Raw genomic sequence first — 24808 nt, 5'->3', positions numbered from 1 at the left:
CAACAGCCTGATAAAAGGGGTGCCCAACAGCGCTCTCGTGGCACGCAGCATGAGAACTACAGTGCTAACGTTTACGTGGAGCAGAAAAACCAAGGGAGCTTTGGTTTCCGGGGGTAAAAGCACAGGCAGGTCAACGAGTCAGCGCCTGTCACAGCAGCACCGCCTGACGCTCGTGAAGCAAAGCAGCAAGTGAATATTGCATGAGCCTCACAGCTCAGGCTTGAGGAGACCCAAGGTCTGTCTTTTCCTTAATAGCATTTGGGGTGATGCCAAGGGTTCTTTGGCAAATTATTTACTCTGAGAAATCATTTTCTTTGAACAAGGGTAGCCCACGCCTGTGTCCTCTTTCACACGCGTCTGGGAGAGGCTGTGCGGGCAGCTCCGATTTCCATGGCGGTACACCGGGCAGAGACAAGCCCCAGCCCGAAGGCAAACCTTCCCAAACGCGAGGATGGCCGAGCCCTCACCGGCAACAACCCCAAGGAAAGGGGGCTGCAGCTGCCCAGCGTGCAACGCTCGCTTTCGTGAGAAGCAGAGAGCATCAGCCTACAAGAAAGAGAAAAGGAAACCTTGCGAGGACACACCTGGATCCATTTTACAGAAACATGATAAAAGATTCACAGCTGCTGCCCGTGCTGGGGATCAGCAACCGACAGCCGAATTCCCGGTGGCCCTGCTGAGCTACCAGCATGCTGAATCTATTATTTAGAGGCAAAAAGTTCAGCCTGGCATATAATCATTGAAAGCTGTCAACTTCCAGCCTATCCTGGGCTTCCTCTGTGTAAAGGATCCTTCCCTGTGAACCACGGACTCCTCACCAACTTCGCATCACAAAATTAAAGCGAGCAGCTGTGGCAAGGAGCAATCCATTATGCATCAAGCTCTGAGCCCCCCGAGACACACAGCACAGGGCAACGTTGGCCAAAAACCACCTGAATGTACGAAAAAGCTGCCCAGGATCCTTCCTGAAGGAAAAACTGGTAGAGGTGCACCGGGAGCTGCACAGAAGCACACAGAGCACCCCTCCCGCACTGGGGCCAGAGACTCCGCTAGGGCCCACGCAGGTCCCGGCTGTCGAAGGCCAAGCAAGCGCTGAACTCGCGTGCCCAGCAGTGCGGCTGTCCCCTACCTGCTGACGTGTTCCCTCCTTCCCACCTCCGCGGGGACCAGGCATTTCGGGACCAGGCACTGCTGCCCACCCGCCCCCAGAGCCGCTCTCCCACCAGCACCAAGGCAGGCTGGGGCCGGCTCTGCGCCTCTCAGGCTGCATCAAAGCCTCCCTGACGCTTAGGAGCAGCCCGACCGGCTGGCATAAAGGATGAAGGTTGCTGAGCCTCCCGCAGCCCTCCCAAGGCAGGAGCAATCCGCGTGCATCGCAATCAGCAGGCAGCAGCAGCGCTCGGGAAGCGCGGCTAGGCTGCGGCACGAGGCTCAGAACGGGCGAGCCTCCCAGTTACAGGTACTTCCAGAACGCTGCTCACCTACAGCGCTCTTCTCCATCCCTGGGCGTGCCGAGAAGGAGGGTTTAACACTTCCAACCGGAGCAGGGCGTCCCTCCGATTCGTTCGAGGAAAGGACGGGCAGGGGGTGTCTGCTGGGGGGGCTGCAGCCCAAGGAGCCGTGCGAGTGCCCATTTTCTCCTTCTGCGGTTCAAGGTTAAACATTTCATTTGCACTGATTTCCAAATCTGCTTCTCTCAAAAGCCGTGCCAGGTAATTAGAATCATTATAACTATTATTAGACCATAATATTATTATAGCATTTTTGCTACACTTGACATCTGTTGGCTGATAGATTTAACTGGTACATACGAAATAATTGCACATAGATTTCTTGCAAATGAGCACCAACACGGAAGACATTAAAGCGTTCTGCGTCGAAAAAGTTAATTTTATGAAAGCATGCTTGAAATAAAAATTCTAAAATTAACAGTTAAACCTTTAAAAACTCTCATTAAAGCAACTATTTTGGTTCAAAATAGGCAGCTGTTAAAAAAAGACAAAAAACTGTCTTTTCTGTAGGGGCTTAAAGGAGTATACCTGGCTCGGTGTCTTTCAGACCAACATCTGCATCGTCTTTCCCCCATCCCAGTGACCCAGAGGTTTCTGAAACACCCTCCCGTCTTCCTCTGTCTCTCTCTGCAGCAGGCCTTTCAGTTATTTGCCAGGGAGTCTGGCTGTGCAGACAACCAGCGTTACCAGAACTCTTACAGCCTGCTCACTGAAAATCCTCCCGACTTATCCGCAAACCCGCACCTGGGATAAACTACAGCCTCTCGCATCCTGTGAAGCCCAGAGGGCTTTACAACCTGGATTCAGGCTGCAATTTATCCACCAGCAAGACTCAACTGTATCCAGAGTGGAACACAACCTCTCCACCGATATTTAGCTACAGCACACAGCCCCTGCTGCAAGAAATGAGGAAAAATCCAACAGAAATCACAGGCGTGCTTTGGGGAGGCTGAATTTTCTTCCCTGGAATTGAAATTTGGTCAGGGTGCCGACACCAGCCATGGAGTTTATTGCTCAAACACAAGAACTAGCACTGCACAGCTTCTCCCTTACGCTGGTGATGAAGCACAGCCAGAGGCAGCAGCCGTGGCCAGGCACCTCGAGCTACCAGCCTTGAGAGGTGGAAGGGATGAGAAACAGAGGAACCCTGAGCTCTCCTTGAATTCTGGGGGCCTGAGTTTCACCCCCCAGTTACACAGATGTGCAAAGGAAGATGTTACAGTGGACTGAAGCACACTTCGTAAGAGGACCAGCCCCTTCACCTTCAAAAAGTTGAACACAGCAGCTCCATACTGACAAAACTTGGGGGCAGTTAGAGCACTGTCTGGACAGTGACATTTTCCCTAATTAAGGCTATTTCATCAGTTAAAGCAACTCCTCCTCCTCAGCTCAGTTTGCGCTGCGAAGGTGACAAGCAGAGCGCTGCTGGAACGAGGCATCCTCTAACTGCTCCCACAGGGAGACACCACTCAGGGATAAAAGAAATATTATAATTAATTACGCCAGAGCAAGTCAGTTTTAATCCAGAGTGGAGTAACCCCACAAGGAACGTCCTTAGGACTGCAGGGGAAGAAAGATGCACTTTTACCGCCTCAGTCACACACAGCCAAGCCTGCCTCACTGCGGACTGAGCTACGAGGGAAGTACAGCAACACGCTGCAGACCCACGTCCCCCGCGCACGCCCCTGGGCCACCAACGCAGAGGGGCTTCTGCTGTTTGAGCTTTGTTGGAGCAGCTGCGCACACCTCCCAGGCTGCTCGTCCCTGCCTCACCCTCCTCAGCCCGCGGTGAGACCGAGAGCCGGGCGGCGCCTGCTGAGCGCGCAGACTGCACGTGGCCGGGGAAGGAGCGCTGCCTGGGGGGCTGTCAGAGGAGAAGCTGGGCTGAGGGACCGGAGAACTGCCCCGAGCTGAGCCAGCCAGGCCTAGCGAAAGCCCAGCTTGCAGAACACACGCTGTGTTCAGTGAGATTCATGAAAGCTCCTGAGAATCACCCGAGCCTTCAGAAACAGGGCACAATTCCCCCTGTAGAGAGCTGCCCATCGCACCTCCAGCCAGCACAAGGGAGCTAGAGCAGGCTTTTCCCCATATCCTTCAGAGGCTTTTTGGCAACCCAGAAGAATTGAGACGAGGTGAGCTCACCTTAACGAGGCGCAGTACTGGCTGGAGAAGGAAAACAAAGCAACTCACCCACGCGTGCACTCCAGGGGTAGCTTTCAGCGATTCCCTGTTGCAAAGGGAGAAAACGTCACGCAGGGACCCTTGGAGCTCTGTCCAGGTCTGCTTCTATTCATCCTTTCCATTCATGGCCTGCAGAATGAAAGAGAAAGTACTTTTATACAACCTGAAAGGACGCCCAGCAGTTAAGAGCTAGAAGCACTCTAGAGGTCATGATCAGAATTGATAAACTGAAGAAAAATTCCAAAAAAAAAATCCCACAGATCAATAAAAAGAAAAGCAGTAAAAACAAGGCAAAGAACTACCCTTGGAGAAAGCAAAAGCAAAGATCAGATGCACAAATGCAGCATGGGGGAAAACCTCTCGACGGAGGTAATGCCGAAGAAAATCAGGGACTAGACTAAAAACATGTGTCAGTGTTGCAGCACCACGGCTTCAGCAGCAACGAACTAAACACCATTCTGGGACTTAACAGCATAAAATTCACAGCTCTGTAAGACGAGAAAGGGAATTAGCAAACGCAGCTAGGCCAGGGAGGGCAGAGCTGGAAGCTAGGTGCTGGTCCCGCTCCTCCCAAAGGCACGAACTGGAGGGGCTGCGCCACGACAGGAGCAGGCAGCGACGTAACACAGGCAGCTCGTAGGAAGCTGCTGAAGGGTTTCTGCATCCCCGCTCCCCTCCGGACTTGTTACCAGCTCTCAGCACCTAACAGTTCCTACAAGAAGGACAACCATCAGCTGGGTCTCCCCGTTTGTTGAAGGCAAGAGACAGCAGCAGGCTGCTGCCTTTGCTGCAAAGGAGAGTTAGGCGAGGTATCGGGCAGCCGCACATCACAGCTCACCCCAGGTGTGAGGGAGCAGGACCCACAGCTGGGGACACAGGAGGCACCGCAGGCACCCGGCGATGCCCACAGAGACCCACGTCGGGGGTCCTGCCACAGCCCTAAGGGAACGCGCCTGCACCCCAACCCTAAGCCAGCGCCCGCTGCCATCAGTCTGGCCCTGAGCATCCCTCATCCAGCCCCGGGACAGGGGCAGGGACAAGGTGGCTTTTCCAGCCCCGTATTTCGTTTTAGCACCCTCCATCTGGCCACTCCTACACCACTAGAGCAGTGACATTTAAGAGCTAAATTAACAGCCTTCTCTTCCCAAAAATACAATAGAGATGCTCACGCTGCTGAAAGGGCACCCACACAGCAACACAGCGCGAGCACAGCCGTACCCGCTCCAATTCATGTCTTTGGTACCTTTCAGAAATGAGGCTCTTCAGCTGCACTTGCCACCAGGCCAACCTGTGCCACGGGCTGCAGCCTTCCCGCATCCTCACCCAGCTCAGCTCCCTGCCACGCCGGAGGAACCCGCAGCAATCCTTACCAAAAGCACTGCGAGGATCTAAGTGCTCACGGAGACGAGGTATTTCACAGAGCGTGAGAGCAGCTGTGCCCATGCAGCTGATAGATGCACGCACAGCTGCACCACACCGAGCAAAACCCCGGCTGAAGGCTCTGCCAGCAATCCAGCAAGTGGGCAAGAGCCACAAGTCCTGTGCAGAATTAGGGCTTAACTTCCAGGAACATTTAAGATTTCACAGCAACTCAAATCGTATTTATTTATTTTTCTTTTTTGGAAAGGAGGCTTTACGAACACGCTGCCTCGCAAACTGCAGCCAGAAGAAATTTGACAAAGCCTTTGTTAACACGTCGTCTCCTTCCACATGGCTGTTTCCCAGAAGATCCCCAGTGTTGTGGCATTATTCATTTCAGGCGCTAAGAATATCTGTGTTAATAATAAATAATAACCAGCTTTATAGGGAGCTTATCAACAAAGTGCTCAACAAATCTTAATTAAAGCTGATCCACCTACTCCATGCGTGAAAGTTGAACATTATTTCTCAGAGGGGAAACCTGAGCGGTAACAGAGCTGAGGTGGGTTATGAAAGCCACAGAGGGAGTCGGTAGCAGAGAGGATTAGCACGCAGAAGGACTGACTATTATCCCTAAATTTATCGCAATAATCCACTGCCTTGCAGTAGAGTTGATGTTCTCAGTGTAGAGTTGATGTGCTTTCAATCATACCTGCCCAGCTTGACCACATCGGTATTTAATTAGTCCTCCATTTCTCTGCAAGGTAAGAGCAGGGAAAGAAAAAGGGCTTGGGGGTGATGGAAAGTTTTTGCGGCCTTTTTATTGCTTGCGCTGAAGAAATTCTCAACAGTGCGAAAGGAGGTGGCAGTGGCAGGACCAACACCAGCAGCCTCTAGGGCACGGGCAGAGCTTTGCAGGCTGAAGGGCTGAGCTGACACCTCATCAGGAACTGCCTGTTTCCAGCTTATTTCTTTAACAGAAACATATTTGTACCCCTTGAGATCTAGCAAACACATGGCCATACAGAAGGCAGACCCAGGAACCTGCGGACATGGTCCTCACCTCTGTCAGCTGCACTCTATACCAAATTGAACGTCAGAAGTCTCTGGGTCAGTATTCTGGATGCTTCCACCACAAAACACCTTGGAGGTGGCTGAAAAATACCAGTGTGGGCCAGCCTGGTCATTTAAAGGCAGGGTTAGGGAAAAACAGAGAGAAAGAATGAAGTCCATCCCCTAATAACGCTACCCCTAGAGCATAAACAAATTCTAAAGGATGACGCGGATCAGAAACACGTCTGGTAAACACTGGGGCACGTTACCTGCTTCCTGACCCACACTACTGCACTGGGAGCCCTGCAGCGCGGCCACGGGCTGGAGCAGCCTCCCTGCATGGGTGGCAGAAGTGCCTTCGCTCGGGCAGCCCGTACTTCTCTGGCGAGCAAATTAATCGGTGCCGGCAAAGTTAGGCTTTGTGCCCCTAAACCGTGTTTGTACTAGGCCAGTTCCAGCGGCAAAACACCAAAAAATAACTTGCCACGAAGAAACGGCGCCGACAGACCTTGTTAGCATAAACCCGGGCCACGCTGCGAGGCGGGCGGCGTTGGTTTTTTGTCAGAGGCTACCTCAGCAGGAGCGCCAGCCGCTGCTGGAGCCAAACACCCTGAGGTGACCCCCCAGCAGCGCCTGTACGCAGAGCCCCGCTTGCTCGGCCCCCGGCTTCACGCAGCAGTTGTGGTTTCACTCAGCCTGCACTACGAGGGCCGTACGCAACCTCGTAGCTAAGCGAAGTTTTAAATACAGGCTAAAAACCGCACCGCCGAGCCCAGACCCTGAAGGAAAAGCCCCGTGAGCGGCCCCGCGCCGCAGCCGTGCCCTGGGACGCTTTGGGGCCACCTCAGTGGGGGCGTGAGCGGGTCGGGGCACAGCTGAGCTCTCCCTAGCTGGAGCACACAGCACGGCCTTTATTTGTTATTATTTTCCGGTTATTTCTACAACACGAGAGCCCAGGCGGCTGCCTGCGCTCCCCAGCCGCCCCCGGGCCACAACAAACTCCTTTATTCCACCTCGGGGCCTAGCGCAGGCCCCGTCCCCGCCGCACTGCGGGGCGCAGCGCCCGGCCCCAGCCGCCGCCGGCCCCTCACGGGCGCCCCGTGCGCGGCCCCGTGCACAGCCCCGGCCCCGTGCGCGCCCCCGCGCCCGCCGCCCGCCGCGCCCCCCACTCACCGCTCCGCACTGCGCGTGCGCGGCCCCGGCCCCGCCCGCCCACGAGGGCGGGAGCGCGGCTGAGGGGAGGGGGCGCGGGGCCGGCGCCGTGCTGAGGGGACGGCGCCATGTTGGGGGCACGGCGCCATGCTGGGGGCACGGAGCCCTCCCGCGGGGCACCCCCGAGGCGACCCGGGCTGCAGGGCCCGGCAGCCGGCCGGGCTGTTGATCCTGAGGCCCCAGGCTTTTTGTTTGTCCCACAGTGTGAAGCAGCCCCCTGGCACTGCTGTCCCCCGCGTGGCCATGACCTGTCACTGCCCCCTGTCCCTTGGAGCTGCTCAGGCAGCTTGTCCAAAAACTGCCTAGCCAGCACAAGCTGGGGGAAGAGGCAAATAAAATGTGGCATTTGTACTTTGCAGCCATCCCTGCCGTGCTGTGGGGAGCGCCGTGCTGCAGAGCATGCTGCTGTGGGACAACGGTGCTGTGCAAGGGGCCCCGTGTCCTTGGTGCTGTCAGGAGAGAGAAAAAGGCCAATACTGCAGCTGGGAAAATTCCCCCGTGGCTGCCAGCTTCGTTGGCAGCCGTTTTGGTGCCACCTCACGCTGTCCCCACGCTGGGTGGGTGGAGGAGGTGACACCCATGCCCCTCACTGCTATTTTGGCTGCAGGTCTGCACCCTTTGGTCTTTGCATGTCTTGAGCAGATAGTGAGGCTGCAGGGAAGCAGAAGGGTGTTTGTTGCCAGCCCTGGCACCCGGTGTCCCCCAGGAGGGAGGCGAGAGGCCAGGGAAGGTGCACAGGCTGCCTCTCCTGCCTTCCCCAGGCATGGGAGCAGCTGGGAGCTGGCTTTCCCTGTGAGCCACAAGGACGAGGAGGGGAAGGAGCTGTGCTGGGGTTCCTGAGGAAGCTTTGCCCAGGAATAAGCGCCGACATTGCCACTAACACGGCCGTAAGCAACACTGCGATGCTCTGGCAGGGACAGTGCTGAGCACTGCACTACAAGTGGGGCTTTGCCCTCCTTTTCTCTCAAACCTTGTGTGTTTTGTGCCTCCAGCAGTAGGTGATGGATTGTAGGAAAATTTCAGCTTTAATTCAGAGTAAATGAAATGTTTTCAATCTTTCCAGGTCGGATATAAACACTTCAAAATCAGGATCAAAACCCACAAAGCCCATCAGAAGTGCTTCACAGATTTATTGAGTTTTAATGCCACTGTTTTTCAGGCAGGTATGTGATTTTGGGCAAGGCATGACCCCTGATCCTCAGGTACCTGGAGCTGAAGCACTGCATGCTCCAGCCTTTTCCCTCTCCTCCCACGGTCAGCCTGGGCCCTCAGCTCACCAGAGCAGCGCTGCCAGCAGCTTCACCCATCTCGGCTGAAGGCCTTCTGTGGTCTCTCCGGCCGGGCAGGCGAGCTGGGTTCCGCTGTTCCCTTTTGTTCCTGCCACGTGGATCTGTTCCGGTGGGAGTCCCGCAGACGGGGATAACCAGAGGTCTCTCGGAAGCTGTGGTTGTCAGTGGCATCCAGAGGAGGGCTGGGACATCTCTGCACTGGTGCGATGATGGGGCTTGAACTTCTTTGGCTGCTGACCCTTTTCAAAGTGACTGCCCAGCTGTCCCCACACCTGCTGGGGACACCCTGCCCCGGCCGGGTGGTGTGACACAGGTCTCACGCTCGTCCTTCCCTCTGGTGCAGCCCAAGAGTGCTCTGCTCCATCCCTGGGCAGCAGAGAGCCTTGGCCGCAGGAGATAATTGCTCTGCTGCAGATGGGAGATAAAAAGTAAAATTCAGGCAGCAGGTGCTGGAGGAACATCAGCAGGAGGCAAAGAGCTCCTTTGCATAAGCTCTGCCTCTGCTCTCCTGTTTATTGGGGTTTTACTGGAAATCTTTTGGAGCATTGAGAAGAATAAAGTCCCCCTTCTCCCCAAAAGAAAAAACCTGGATCCCGACACCCCCGAGCTTTCAGGGTAGGGAAGGCTGCAGTGACTGCTGCCCTGGGGGTGGCTGAGCTCAGCTGTGGGTCTGGCCCATATGGGAGGAGCTGAACCAGGACCGTGGAGCCCTGCTGCTGCCCCAGCGCAGGAGCTAGCCCTCTGGGTCATCCCTACGGCTCCCTGCATACCCATGGCCCGTTCTGGGGGCTTGGGAGCTGCAGCGAAAGGTGGGAGCCTGTGCCATGGATCCCAGCGGGAGCGGTGTCGGACGCCAGCCCCAGGCAGCCTTGCTAAGATGCTTGTCCAGAGAGACGCGCTGCTGCGTCCTCGGGCAATGCCGGCCTAATCCCCTCTTCTGAAATCGCTCGCACATCAAAGAGATTAAAAAAAACATGCTCTGCATATATTATCTTTTGCATTTCGAGATCGAGTTCTTCAACAGTGCCTGTTTGATCTGATGGGATGGAAGCTTTTTCTAAAGGTACTGAAGAAGATGGGTGTGAGAGAGTAATTCGGGGCTGGGAGTAATTTTTCATCAATGTACTTGAAGACAATCACAGCACTAGGAGGGAGGCCTAATTGTGGAGTTGTGTAATTAGTTTTTATGTCACTGCAATTATTCTGTTGGCTACATATAAAGAACATGGCAAAATGCAGCACTTAATTTTAAATCAGGACTTGATTCTCTTTCAGTAGGTAATTGATGTTGATCACATCACTTAGCAGTGACTATAAAATGCGCTATTTAGTTTGTAAAAGGATGGAGAAAGGGACTAAGCAGATAGGTAATTGGTGGATCATCGGGCTGCATTGGTGGGAGGCAGCATTAATCCACCAGACTTCAGTTGTCTCTGTTTCCAGCCACTTCTGGGCATCGTTAGTGGCCCAGAGCGTTAACGAACGCGGAGCCACCGATCCCTGCAGCCCAAAGCGTCGCACACCGCAGTGAACAGCCGCTCTGCCTGCGGACGGCGGTGTCGACCGGTGAATTTGCACTTCATGCAATTGATTCCTTGTGTCTAAACACCTCCTGCCAGGGGCAGGCATCGCTCTCTGCTGCTCAGGTTGAGCGTGGGGTGGGCTGCGGGGCTGGTCTCCCTGCACCCAGCATCCCGGCCGGGCTCCAAAGGGGAAATCAGGAAAGCCAAGAGAGCACAAGTGGGTTATTCCTGTGAAACAGCACTGGCAGCTTCTCAGCCGGCAGCTTGACAAGTTTAACATTTTGCGCTTTGGGTGAGAAGTTCCCCACGAGTGATGTGGTGGCAATCAAAGTGATGCTCATGTCAGGGTTGCTCACAAGAACAGCTTTTTTGGCACTGCCCTCGGAGGGGAGAATACTGGGGGCACTTTCCAGCTCGTTTCCCGGGGACAGCCACACTCCCTGCGTCTCCATGTGTCCCACCTATGTGAGCTGGGAGGAGAGATGCCAGAGCGCTGTGTGAGTCCTGTGCTTGGGACTTTGCTCCAGGGGATCAGTAAGAAGAGAAGCTGAGTTGGTAAAACTTTTCCTTGCCTTTGGCACTGGCCATAATTACTTGATTTCAAGCAGTATTTGCAAGCGGTTCCAATGATAGGTCGAGGACAGGAGTGATGCTCCTGCACTGTGCCAAGCAGAGCCAGCGGGCCCAGCCTCGAGGCGGGAGGCGAGATGGCGTGGTGGCTGCGGGGATGGTGCTCAGCGACACGGGGTGACTCCTGGGCCACCTGACCAGAAATTCAGATTTTCTTCAGCAAAAACACGTGAGTTTGTGCCCAGGAGCGTCATGTGCTCAGCTGCAGCCACCCTCCTAGTGCTGTGTGGCTCCCTTATATTTCCAACGAACAACCCAGGAGGTTTTCCTACTATTATCTTTTTATTTTTTTTCTAAAACAACCCCGAGAATGATAAACAGCATCCCCGCACCAAGCGCTCCCCAGAAACGTGGTGCCTAGCGAGCGAAGAGCACACGGAGCATTTAAGGAGGGATAATGGCTGTGCCATAATTGCTGGGTGTTCGGGGGAGATTTCACGCTCAGCCTGCGTGCGGCTCGGTGCTCGCGGCTGTTTCCCGAGCCGGCGCGTGGGGAGCGGTGCCGGGGCATCCCAGCGCCGCAGCCAGGCATCGATCCGCTCCGGTCCCCGGGGCCGAGGCTGGAGAGGAGAACCGCGCGGCGTGAAATGTGTTGTTCTCCCGGATAATGAGCAAACTCAACAGGCTGAAGGCGACTTCAGACGAGTTTCCAGGTGTCAGGTCTGGGCTTTGCATTCTACACTTGTACCAAAAGAGATGAATTTGTGGCCAGATGGTCGCTGTTCCTACAGTGCGGGGAAAGAGTCCCAGCAGGGTTGTTGTCCAAAACACTATTCCCCTCCAGCCTTTCCTCTCTTCCTTCCTCTCATCCTTTGCTGTAGCTCCAAAAGAATTAGATTAAATGGAGGCTCCAGCAGTGCCATGTGTAACGACCTGCAGATCTGGCGCAGCACTGCTTTGCCTCCTAGGGCACTGGTGGTAGCCACAGCCGGGCAGGTGCCACACTGGGATGGTGAAACACATCTTTACAGCTCACGAAGTGAGGTGTGACCCAGCCTGAGCCCGGTGCAGACTACTTTCTGCAGTGCAGATGCATCCAGAGAGAACAGATGTGAACACAAGGCTTGAGACCGGGCAGCATCATAGCTGCCGGGCTGCCCCGCTTCCTTTGGAAGTGCTTTCTCTCACCCATTTTGCGTGCTTTATCCCTCTTTTGTTCCCTCCCTGGGCACAGTGTTCCCCCACGGCACCTCCTTCCTCCTCTCCTTTACCGCAGCTGAGGCCGCTGCTGCCAAGCGGGGGCAGAGCTGCTGGAGGGGCTTTTTGGGGTCTGCATCGCTCCTCTCGCTGCTGGGACCCGGCCGGTTCTGCAGGACCAGCTCTGCCACCGCAGCATCACCCTCCCCAAATTGCCGGACCGTCAGCCAGGCCCTGCTTGCAGCCTCCGGTCTCCACCAGCCCAAACGCCGTTTCAGTCTCCATCAAAACCAAAAACGACTCGTCCACGGCCAGCAGGCGAGCGGGGCTTTGCTGACAATCGCTCGGAGGCTTTGGAGCAGTAAATGGGATGTGACGAGCCGAGGGACCGTCCCTGCTCTCGGGGAGGCTGTGCCAGCGGGGCCGAAGCTTTGCGGGTGAGCTGGTGCAGAGCCTGGGGCCGGGATCCCAGCGAGTGTCAGCCCCCGGCGCCACTTCTCCCGCTCGGATGCATCCACGGAGCCCGGGTTATTTGGGAGCCCCACAGTGGTAGACAACCCTGGCATTTCATCGCGGGCTGTGGCAACGTCGCTCATGGCAGCAGAGCGGTTTGTGGCACCCAGGCTTCCCTCACCTGCTTTCATTTGATAGCGGGTTTTGATTTAATTAGATAAGGTGGCAAAGGTGATCAAAAAAAATGAATGAATCAAAAAAAAAAATCATCATTCAAAGCTGATTTCCTATGAAGCTACACATGATTTATAAGCAGAGAGGAGAATGAAGCCTGGAACAAGAGCAGAGGGGCCTGGCGGGTGCATAACTGTTGCGATGGGAACATGAAGTTTTTACTGCCGCCAGCTCGGCTGCCACAGGGCTGGGGCTGGGAGCCGCAGCCTGGCTGCACCAGCGGTCCCCAGGGCCACATCCAGCGCTGCCACTTCCTCGCCCCCGCATCCGAAGCATCCCTGGATGCACAGCACACATGGGTTTGGGAGCGAACGCCAGGACAATTAATGGGGACGCTTCCCATAAAGTGGAAACAAGGAGGCTGTAAATCTCGGCGGTGCCGCACACATAGGGGAGAGGGATAGTTATGAGCAGTTTTTCCCTGCAAAAATGGACTTTAAATCATCACCTCTCACCAACGCCTAGTGCTGGATGCTCTGAAGTGGTCCGGCACAGCCTCTGTGACTCCTCTTACACCGCAGTGCAAGCGAGTGACCCCGTTGCCTGCCACCTGGGGATATTTATTGCGTGTCGGCACCTGCTCACGGGGTGATTTTTCACCGTGTCAGATATTAGTTACAAACGGTTACCGGGCCCCGCGCAGCGCTTCAATAATATTGTCTGACAAAACACTGCCGGGGAAGCACATCAGTCGAGCCAGCCAGCTCCTGGGAGCCCACGTGGTGCCAGCACGTGTAAGAGCACATCGGTGCAGCCTCTGAGGCAGCCCAGAAGGGCCGAGTTAAGGTGATGCACTTCCTAAACATCTCGGTTTGGGATTTCAGAGGTTCGGCTTCCTCTGGGCTGCGTGGTGCAGGGGGGATCCCAGCACCAAGTCATCCTTCGCTCTCGTAGCTGGGCTTCAGGGGAGGATGGTATCTACGGGCACCTGGGAAGCAAACAGCCCTGCAAAGCAGCAACAAGACCGAACTGCTTTTTTAGGGCCTCAGCTCCGTACCCCGGTAACGACGAGGCTTTGGGGAAATGGCCAGGCACGTCCACGGCGCAGAGCAGACGATGGTGAAGCAAGGACCCGGCTGCCCGATCTGTCCCGCCTGCAGCCTGCCGGCAGCGTGGCAGGGGAAATGAAGATGTTATCGAGCAGCAGCACGCAGCAGTAATTGAAAGCCTTTTTGCTGCTGGAAACCCTCAAGGCTGCCAGTCTCGTCTGAGCTGCCACTTGCAGACACTTTTTCATTTCCTCTCTGTTTTTGCCTAAACTTTCCATCGAGGGCACCGATTCCTCATCACGCAGCCTGAACGGCAATGATAAATATGTAAATACGGAGGTATTTCCAGCCCCTCTCCTGGGCTGTTGTGGATAAATTTGCCATGCCTGTAGCCTCCTTTTCTCTGCACATGCTAGGAGCAGCAGGCTGTGCCTGAAGCTTGGCAGGAAAAAGCTTTTGGGGAAGCTGCGTGCCAGGGGATGTGCAACAGCACTTTGGTTCTGCTGGAGGATGCCGACAGCCTCGTCTCTGGGTCACTGTGGGGAAAAACAGTGGCCAAAGTGATGGGGCGAGCGAGGCTGCTCCCCTGCCTCCCCCGGTGCCTCCTCGCTGCTCCCCCCTGCAAGCCCCCGTGGGGAATTCGGAGCAGGAGGGGAAGTGTAAAAGCAACAGCTGAAAAGCTGAAAATGTGAAGTATGAAGAAAGGCTCTAATTTTCCCCAAATCTCTTAATCCATTAATCACAGTGAGAATTCTATACGGAAACCTCCCTCTCGTTTAATACCGTCTACAGATTGTCAAGATAGTAATGACTGTTTTGCGGGGGAGGAGGAGGAGCGAGGTGGGACAGGCTGGAGCCGTGGGCTTGTCTCCAAGGAGAGGAGATCAGCCCTTACCAGCAACGAGCCAAGCACGTGGATGAGCAGCGATGAAAAGCTCCACTGGACCCTGCAGCGGGAGAGCTGCAGCAGATGCTGGGCAGATCTGCCTGGGCATCTGAAACAGTTTTTAAGAGTTTTAAGCGCAGCCTTGAATGTCCTCCCTCCCCCGCCGTGCAATTCCTCCTCCCCGTTCATGCTGCTCCTTCCCTTGCTCCCGTAAGTTTCAGGAGTTCCCAGCTGTGTTCCTCCCCGCCCTGCTGTCATGCTGCTTCTCACTCCCTTGCCGCTGTGGGAAACAAAAGGCTGGGGAGAATGAGGGAGCCTCCATCCCCGGGGGGGGCAGCAAAGGCGTTGTCCTCCCTGCAACGCCACTGCCACCATCGGAGATATCCCAGCTGCAGAGGGAATGGTTTTGCAGGATTCATTTATATTAGGAGTTTCCTAACAGCTCCATCCACCCAAACCACCTTCCAGCCCTTGACCAGAAACAACCAAGGTGCTTTTCCACAAGAAGAGACTTCCCACAGATGAGAACGGATTTGCCTTAATGAGATGTGGTGCACGTTTTAGGGGCTGCAGAGCCCCCTGGATCCATGGATCTCCAGCTTTGTGAGGTGCTCACCAGCTGGGGAAGCTAGTCATCGCCAGCAAGCACCACTTCCCTGTGCGGCACAACATGCAATACTAGTCCCACGGCCTGTGTCCCAGGATGGAGACTAATTTTCTAAAAGGTGGAGACCCTTTTATGTGCTGTGAATGTAATTTGTAGTAAACATGCATCATGAAAAGAGGATGGAGCAGGAAAGCGAGGTGCCTCAGCTCAGGCTTTCCACTCGCACTTCTTGATGCCTTCCCCCCTCTTCACGCGTTACCCCAAGCTGACACAACACAGACCCTCCCCTGCACCCTGCTCCAACTGGAGGGGCATTGCCACTGAAAGGAGCTGGGGACACTTTGCAGTGACCCACCCGTTGTCATAGATGTCACCGCGTTGCTCTTGCAAGAAGGACACACCCAGGCGAGGCTCAGCTGGGACGAGCCCGTTCGTGGATGGAGGTTTCTGCAGGACCCGTCGGAACCTGTGGGCTTGCCCCTTGCCTTTGTCACCGAGTATTTGGAGCCAAGGGAGGATTTCTGCTGCAGAGGCACTGAGGCAGCTGGCACAGCACCTGGCACCTGGGCCAAGGGAGTCGGAGCTGCTCCTTCTGGCCTCCCCCGGCTCCTGGAGCTGCTGCTCACAAGGCGCATCGCGGTGCAGGACAAGCAGCCTCCCCTGTGCCTGATGGGGTCTGGGGCGAGCAGGATCCCCTTCTGGCCTCCTTCCTGGCCAGGCCACGTGCTGACCTACGCCTAGCACTTTCCTCAGGCTTAGCACGTTCTCCATCAGCCAGGTGTGCTTCGCTTTACCACCAACACTAGCTTCGAACCCGGAGCTGCATCAGACCAGCCGAGGTTCCCTTCCTTGCCACGATGGTCACGCAGACCTCAGACTGTCCTGTCTTCTGCTGGGGGAACATAATGTCTACAAATCAAGGTGCCTTCCTGAAGCTGTTACCTGCTTTCCTCCTGGGAGGAAGATAGGAGGAATTAGTATGCAGCGTCTTCCTCGAGAAATCAATGTGATCTCAACTCACTGTGAAGTTCCCTGACTCCGTTAGACATGCTGCACTGGTAAAGACTAATCCTCAGAGGAGAAAGAGTGGAAGAAAAAGAAAGAAAAAGAAATTTCAGTGACTAGACAAGGCTGAAATGTTGCAGAGGGCTGAATCTTGCCAGTGCTGGGGCTGGCTTGGAAGTCCCAGAGCCGAGAGGGCTGCGGAGTGGAGGCAGTCCAGCTGTTTATCACACAGCTAAGAATCAGCCATAATTGTTAATTCTAATTAAAGCTGTTGAAAAAAAAAAAAAAAGAAAAAAAAAAGTAATCAAGAGTTTCCTTTCAAAAAAAGGCATTTCAGCTAAATTAAAAATTTTGGTTTTTAAAAAGGGGAGAAATGTTGAAAATTTTGCAGCAACCCATTTCAGCATTTTCAAGATGAAAAGGGATATATTTTTGTTGTGAAATGCATCATCAATTCAAATGTGTTTTATCTTACAGTCTGAAGAACAGAAATAGTTTTCAAACCAAAGCAAAATGGTATTTTTAGTTTTTCTCTTTAAAAAAGCCTATCTGGGGGTTTCTGTCCTAATTAAGAATGGTTTCTTCCCTTTTTATTTTTTCATTTTTTAAACAAATGGAATAATCTGTTTCTAGCTAGCTCTACTCTGAAATACTTGTTCCTTTCTCGGCATGCCCACCGTGCCTTAGGCAGGCACACAACCTCAGGACGGATCCGCGGTGCTTGCACCACCCTGCTCGAGGTGCCAGCACTGCCAGAACTCCCCTGGGACTCGAGCCGGGCTTTACAAGAGCTCGCAGAATCAAAGCAGCACCAGCAAAATGGCACTCGGAGTAACTGCGTTTAATGTCTTGGTGTGAGTGGGAGTAATTTCAGGATTTCTGCGTAGCTGTGTTCTGGGCAGAGAGGGCTGCGAGGCAGAGCAGCCCAGGGGTTCTCCTCCATGGCACGGGCAGATCTCATCTATTGCACAGAGGAGGTGGTTTAGGGTCTGTTAGGTGCTGAGCAACAAGGAGGCTGCAGTTTGCAGCATGACTTCTGCGTGAGAGCACTGAAGGGAGAGAGGGAAGAGGTAAAAATGGGGCCAGATAGGAATCGGGAAAGGAAGGGGACAGCAGGGGAGGGGACTCAGCCAGGGAGCAGCTCAGAGGAAAGGAGCAGGGCGTCTGCAGGGCTCTGCCAGAGACCAAAGCGAAAAATGAGATGGCTCTGCAGCAGTTACATGGGAAGCGAGGGAAAACTGCACAGATGCCTGGAACCGCCTGAGTGCACTTCAAACGGTAAGAGACCTGGGCACGCAGCGAGAAGAGGCGCAGGCAGGCCTGAAGGGAGGGGACCCGCAGCGGTCACATCCAGCCGTGGACTCGGGTCCAGCTCTCACAAAGATGAATCCAAAGCGCCTGTGGGAGGCCACAGGGCCCTTGGCCAGGGACGGAGTTGCAGTTGGACCACAGCTGCCTCTTGCCGTGCTGTTGTCACAGGGAAGCGCTGGTGAGTGAAGCCTGGAGCGTCCATTGCCTGCAAGAACACCGAGACTCACACTGACGCAGCCCTGACACAGCCAGGGAACATCACAGCGGGACAATTCATCCCACTGGGTCCCTAGGAGGTCCCCAGGGTTGTAGGGTCAGTGCAGATAACATAGTTTTTCTATTCATATTCTTGCAACAAGGAGATCAGGAGCAAGAGTCAGCTGCTCCCTGAGGGAGATGGAGCGAACATGACCGCGGCAGAGGGACCTGCTCACCGGAGGCACCGTCCCACCAGGCCTGAACGCGGCAGGCAGGGCCAGGCGCTGGGCACAGGGCCTACCAGCAGCCCCACATAATGCAGCAGGTGTTGTGCACCCAATTTGAAGTAATCTTCGGTTTTTAACAAGATCCACACATCCAGGAGGAACATTTTTTTCTCTTTTTTAGTTGAAAGCTGCAAATTATCGAAAGCCTTACTGTTGCTCTCCCCAGTCACTCTTGGGCAAACAAAAGACGGTTCTAAGTGTGCTTTTCAATTAAAACAATCCCGATGCCTTTTGCTCATGACTCACCCTTGTCTCCCTTTAGCCTTTAGTCTTAAACTGCTTCACTGTTTGGTCTGATTAGCAGTGTCTACTCGGGGCAGAGGAGGCACTGGAAGAGCCTGAGGTATTGCAGGTCAGGATTAAAGTGCTCTGCGTGCCATTAACTGTCAAAACTATAACTAGCTGAAATCAGGGCAATTAGATTGCTCATGGATTACAGCAGCAACCGCTGCAGCTATTCATTCCACATGCTGTGCGCTTAAACCACAGCCTTGACATTAAAGTGACGTGATTAAAAGCAAGTGTCGGAGGCTCAGATCTATGCAAGAGCTCTGCAGGCAGGGTTAAGTCCACAGCTTCTTCAGAGGCCTTCTGGGGTTGGACACCCCAGGGTCTGGGAAGGATCTCCAGCCCCTCAGCAGAGCCAGCTCGGCTTTCGAGGCTGTAATGCCATCGCGTGGTTAGCGCCGGGAAGGGGAATTGCAGGGCTCTCTCCGCAGAGTTTGATGGAAAGCACGGCTCTTGGTCAGACAGACAGAAAGCCCAGAAGTACCTCTGCTTAACAAGTTAGGGTCTAAGAGAAAATCTGTCTCTGACAGAAAAGTCCCTGCTCTTGCTTTGAGAGAGGGAAAATGATTAATTCCATTAATATTTCTCCTTCTAGTTCAATTCTCTGGCTAAGAAAGCAATTTCTTTCAGGCTGAAGAATCTGATTTGGGTCTCTACTTGGGTACTGAGGGCTAATTTTCTCTTTCAGCATGGAAGGACACAGTGCCACGTTGAAGCAGTAAAGGTATTTTTCTTCCCTGATTGAAGCTGGAGAGTTCAGCGAGGTCAGCTTTGTTGTAAACCTCCACACCAACATCAGTGCTCAGATGCATGCTAAAGGGCGTGGAGAACCAGCACAGGAAACACAGGAACTGTGAAGCTGGAAACAATAAAATGAAGCACCAGCTGCACAGCTAGCACAAACCAGTGAGCAGGTTAGTCAGCTCTCTGCTTGCCCCTTTTACTGCACGTCAGACGCACAAGGTAGGAAGAGTCAGTCAACTGCTTCCTGGTCTTTTTTCGGCCCAAGGACACGGGGGCTGTTACGTGTGGGCTGCTCCCGACACAGCCTGCCTCATCCCAGGTGGTGCTGGGCTTGTTCTGCCCACAACGGCCACAGAGCCGTGCTGGCACAGTTGCAGGTGCTGCGCGGTGGAGAGCATTAGGCACGTTCCCATTTAGTGTTGAAGCTGGTGACTCATTAACTTTCCCCCTTCATCTCTCAAGTATCTCAGCAAGACAGCGGACACTGTGGAAAAACTCCTCTCCACAGAGCTGCCCCACAGGCCAGCACAGCCCAGAAATGGAGGGACAGCCCTCTGCCTCGTCACCAGCAAGGCATCTACGTGTGGTTTTCTTCTCATCATGGGTTGCTCAACGAGCAAAGACACTGTGGGGAGTGCTCAGAAGAGAGCCCCCCAGCACAGTGAAATGCACCCCAACTGCTCACAAACCAGCCCAGGATGGTCAAACTGGACAGGGGCCGCAGAACAGTTGCTAAGCGAGGGGTGCCAGGAATGAAGGACAGCAGTTTCTCGGCTGTGCTCCAAGACAGAAGGGCCAGGCGTATTGCCAAAGCTGATGAAAAGTTACAGTGATGGAGGGACAAACAGCAAACACAGAGGGCACTTCATGGCTTTGGTTCTTGAAGTCCCGCTGCCCGTGGCTGAGGTACAGGCGATGAGCTCTTCCAAACCCCTGAGCCAGCTGCCTGAGCAACAGCTCCAGTTTGGAAGCTGTATAATTCATTAGCGCAGCACGGGGCCCAAACTAATATGCCCTGCCTCTCATAGTTAGATGTTTTCAACAGGACTGAGGAGATGCTTCAAAAGCTTTCTGAATGCCAAATATCAGAACTCAGTGAATCTCCATGCCAGGAACAGCCTCTTACTTCACAGCATAGATTTCCCTGGGTTCCTGCACAGCTTTCCTGGGTAGTTATTGGGCACGGAGCATTGGTTCCTCACATGCAGTGAGCGGGGGTCAAACAAATGTGTGCATATTATTTGCAAAATTTGGATAAAAGGTGTTATGCCAAGGGAAGCATATCGGCTCTGCCATGGGGATCAAGTAAAGCCCATTTCTGCCACAGCTTCCTGGCAAACACACTCTCTACATCTGCTGCAGCCCTTCCGACTGCTGAGAAATTGCTCCTGGAACAGGCCGAACCCAGCGATGGCTTGCTTGGAGCCTGTGCTGCAGCAGCCCTGCCAGGTCCTGGTTTGCAGAGCGGAGCACAACCACACGGTGACCGCGAAGAGCGCCTGGCTGGGCAGCAGGTCCTCCTGCGTGCCTGCACTGCCTGACCGAACAGCGGCCACAGCGCTGGCCGCATGGGCTGCTTGACTGGCCAAGAGCTTTCGGGGGGGTTTCATCTGCTTAACTGTGCTGTGCTTCCTCCTCTCCCAGGCGGGATTTCAGCCTCAGCCGATGTCAGAAACATCACACTACTCTTTGATACTGAGATACCTGCTAGGCCTGTTGTTCATTTTCGCTTGGCAGAGGCTAAATACATGCTCTTTTTCTCCCACAAGTGCAGTGTTGGGGACTCTGATGAGTCTGAGATGCTTTGTTTCACGGCAGATTAGAGATACGTTACCACAAAACAAAAGCACAGCCGGCCTTCAGAAGAGCTCCTCTTGTCTAGACAGAGCCTCCCCTGAACTCCCTGCATCCCAGCACAGCCCTGCAGTCTGTATTCAAAGCAACACAACAGGCTCCAGAAGCCTGCTTAACCCCTGTCGAGTAAATGCTCGGTTACAGAATAAAGGACGGATCATGTCTGTGAGATTTTGCTCCCATAAATAAGCAGGATGGTTTGAATCAGGGCATGAACCACTCTTCTGGCACAGTGCGAGGGATCCACTCGAGGGATTTGCGCCAGCATGCAGCTGTAATGCTTCCCAAATATCTGTACAATGGACCTCTAGGGAAAGCCCATCTCACGTGTGAGCACGGCTGGTGATCAAAGGGCAACATTCGCCCCTTCATAGAATATAATTTAAAGGCAGAAGGGACTGCTTGTTCCCTTCCTCTGCTCTGCCCTGTGGTGTTAGGCCCATCCACACCGAGCCCAATCACTTGTGTGAAACGAAAACATTTCAGTCATTAGGAGCCAAAACTGGAATGTGCCACAAGCACAAGATATGGCAGACTGTAGCACAGCCAGTGTTGGAAACTCCTGCAGGAGCAAGAGCAATGCTTTACGATGCAGAAAGCAAAATATCTGCAGCTCTAAAGCGTCCACCTTTTTCTATGCCCCTGTCCAAGCCCACTGCCCCCCTCAGCTCCTGGCCTCCCCCCGGGCCAGTACTCCCCCCAGCCCTGCAGCTCAGGTGTGGGGCTCGGTGTCCTGGCTCTTCCCTACCCACCGCACCCTGGTTCGGTGGAATTTGTGCCCCACGGACAGTCCCTGGAATAAACGAAAAGGCCAACGCTGCGGGAAGAGGGAGAAAGCTCAACAACAATCATGGAAAAGCACCGAGTGGGCCAGCCCCATTTCCTGGGCAATCCGCACCTCGCAGCAGCGGCTGCGGCGCCCTGGGGGACCTCATGCTTCAGGGGCATGAGCGGGGCACTGCTGCAAAGCGCTTTGATAACCTTCAGCGCCTGCTCACGGACACCCGGCGCATTTACTGTCTTTACTCTCGCGGGCACCGCGCGGCCAGACCCAACCCAACCGGCGACACCAACGCGAACACCACCGGCGTCCTCCCCTCCGGTCCCTGCAGCTCCCCCCGGCCGCTCGAGGGGACGGCCCCGAGCCGGGCCCGCCCTGAGGGCGAGGCCGAGCCGAGCCGGGGCGGTGCCTGCGGAACCACCTCGGCGGCGCGGCCGGGCTCGGCCTCTTTGGGCGCCGCGGCCGTGAGGTGAGGTGAGGTGCGGCCGGGCCGGGCCGCCATGAGGTGAGAGCGCGGGGCTGGGCGTCTGCTCCCCTCCCGGGCTGTGGAAGCGGGGAACGCCGTACGTTTCCAACTTATTTAAATAGATACATATTATTTGTTTTAAATATGCTTTATTTTATTCTTCCGTACGCTTCGCGCCAGGTGGCGCGGAGCTTTGCGGAAGGGCGGCTCTTCCTCGCCGGGCCCGGGGCGGAGGAGCCCCCCGGGGCCGTGGTGCCGGGCCCGGCCCCGTCCCGGCGGGTCGGCCCAGCGGCAGTCAGCCCCCGGCGCGGCGCCGTGCCCGGGCGGCGTTACACCGCTGGCAGAGGAGCCAGCGCCTGCCGAGAGTGGAGCGGCTCCGCGTGGGGCCGGTCCTAGAGAGGAGGCGGACAAAGCCCTGGTGCTGCGGGGTTAAGCGTGGAGCGGGTGCGGCGTTTGTAAGCGCATCTTCGGTGTGAAAACGGGCGGGGTGGTTAGCCGGGTTTGGGGTCTTGGGGCGTTACTCGGGTTGACTCTGTTGTGTGCTTTCTGTCCCCAGGTAAATGGCGTTGTGCCTTCCCCTGCCCGCTGGGGCAGCAGTGCTGGTCAGAAGAAAAGAGTAGCCGGCGGTCCTGCCCTGAAGATCCCCATTCAAATGAAATTCGAGAAGACGGAAGCCGTAACCCACGGTTATGAGTTCTGCCAGAGAGGGGGTTGTTCTCAGGATCTGGCATCCTGAAAGGGTCTATCAACTTGGAACATCAGAGGTTGGTTTTAGACAAGGTATAAGAAGAATTACCCAAATGGTTTGTTAATTGTTAAGCCACTCTCACTGCTTGTTTAAAATTACATCTTTCAATTGACCTATTTATTAAACATATTTAAACTTGGTCTTGTTTTTTATTGTGTCATAAGGCTGCCAGGTACAGGGGGATTTGAAAGTCATGTTGGATCCAGTCAGTGGGAGACTGGGGAGACAGGAAGGCAACACTGGGTGGCTGGTGCCCCCCCTGCCATGTGCACACTCCTCCATAGCTTCTGTTGAAAGGAGAGATTTTTAACAAGGCTTCTTTTCTGCCTGCACTTTGAAGGAGATTACATGCTCAAAGTTTTCCTTAAAGGAAATAAGGTCTGGTGTTCTATTTCTACTGTGATAAAAGACTACTCGGCCAGTACAAGTTCACAAGAAAACCTTTCCATACTTCAGGTCCTGACTTGAAAGAACTTTATAATTACCTTCCTTCCCTGGACCTGGAGGGAGGTGGAAGCCCACAAAAAAAAGGATTTGTAGAAGGCTTCCAAGTACGTAAAATATATTGGAACTGGTGGGGAGGGAAAAGAAGACAATTATGTGTTCAGAGGGGGTGAAAAAAAACCACCTCCGTTTAACTAGAGTGATTGATTACCTGTTAGAGGGGTGTATTACTCACACCAATGCGCCTGACCCATCCTAGATGCTACTGTAGCTGAGGTGTCATATATGAACAAATTAAACTGAGAAGCAGTGACGCAAGTACAGGATGCTATCTGGAAGTGTGATGCTGTCTATATATAGGTTGTTAGTGGTGAGTTAATAACCATGGGGCTTTTGATAAAATAATAGCACATGTAGTGTTAGTTAACAGGTTTTGAGGGCTCATGTCTAGTGGGTGCTTGCCACGTAGTTAGTTCTGCATTAACGAATTGCAGTGCTTAATTTTTTGAGAGCTCTCCAGTCTATAAATGGCCCTAATGCTAGTCACTTATCTGTAAGCCCTTCTATCCAGCTGACAAAACATCAATGACTGAATATGCGTTTGCTGTATTCTATATAGAAATATTCATAAAAGTATTCAAACATTACTGGAGAATATTTTTTTTTATTAATGTATGACATACGCAAGTATAATTTGGCTCTATATGACCAAGGTCTACATGTAAAACAAATAGCTGGGTTTCCTATGGATTTACGTGGTATCCAGCAACCTTCCTCTTTCCCAGTATTCAGCCACCTCCTGCTGTTCCCCTGGGCACAAAGCACTGAGCGCTGAACCAGGAGGGAAGCCGTGGGGGCCCTTACGGCAAGCTGTCTGCCGCTACCCTTGGGATGGGTGTGGGTATGAGCTCCCACTGCAAAGGCTTTTTACCTGCCAAGAAACAAACTTGTTGGGTGAGAGATCTTCTACATCTATTTCTGAAACAGGCAAAAAAAAAAAAAGGAATATCTGCTCTCAGTCACAGAAAGTATGTGCTATGTAGACGATAAATTCATGCTGACTGGCGTCTTTCTTTGAAAAACTTTTTGCGATAAAGGTCTAATACGTTCATCTCAGGGCTGAACCCAACACTTTGAGGATTGAATGTAATAAATGTTCCCCAGCAATCAGCAAGAGCTCAGGCTTAGGGGACTGGAGCTCTGTTACCTAGGCAGCTGTGTTAGCAGCGTAGTTGTGGTCAGTGCTGCGTGACTGCTTTTGCAGTGCAAATGCAGTCAATAAAGGTCAAAATAACTTGCTGCCCATCTGGTGCCTTGACCGAAGGACAAAAAAGGGAATCAAAGGAGAACCCACATGGTCTGAGAGGAGGAAAATGCCGGGGTTGAAATAAAGTCAGGAAAATGGAGCAAGGCCAGCTTTCATACTGAGGAAATGCTAACGGGACTTGGGATTGTGTTCATCAGCACCATGCATTTTGTGAGCCGTATATGACTGGGCAAAAGTAGCCGGATTGCTTTACATTTCATCAAGGAGCTTTGCTCAGCTCTTGCTGCTCTGCAATACTGGAACTCAGAAGTATTGTTAACTTAGACGTGTGTGTTTGTTTTTGAGCGCTAA

General features: G+C 53.8%; 1 protein-coding gene across 6 annotated transcripts in view; it reads right to left on the bottom strand.

Moving 5' to 3' along the window:
• SIL1 (SIL1 nucleotide exchange factor) overlaps positions 1-7854 on the bottom strand; it is a 94165-nt gene extending 86311 nt beyond the window's left edge. The window contains exons 1-3 of one of the 6 annotated variants that reach the window (XM_080555312.1): positions 6374-7184; positions 6115-6205; positions 3702-3821 (exon numbers count right to left, since the gene is read on the bottom strand). The gene's annotated coding sequence lies outside the window, so the exon portion shown is untranslated. Of the gene's footprint in view, positions 1-1481; positions 1644-3701; positions 3822-6114; positions 6282-6373; positions 7185-7277 lie in introns of those variants that run through there. The other 5 variants (XM_080555316.1, XM_080555313.1, XM_080555318.1 and 2 more) reach the window with 5 other exon arrangements.
• Positions 7855-24808: the final 16954 nt, after the last annotated feature.

The sequence above is a fragment of the Anser brachyrhynchus genome, assembly GCF_964034855.1.
Source record: "Anser brachyrhynchus genome assembly, chromosome: 14".
Classification (NCBI taxonomy): Eukaryota; Metazoa; Chordata; class Aves; order Anseriformes; family Anatidae; genus Anser; species Anser brachyrhynchus.
This window is presented reverse-complemented; position numbering and strand designations above follow the sequence as displayed.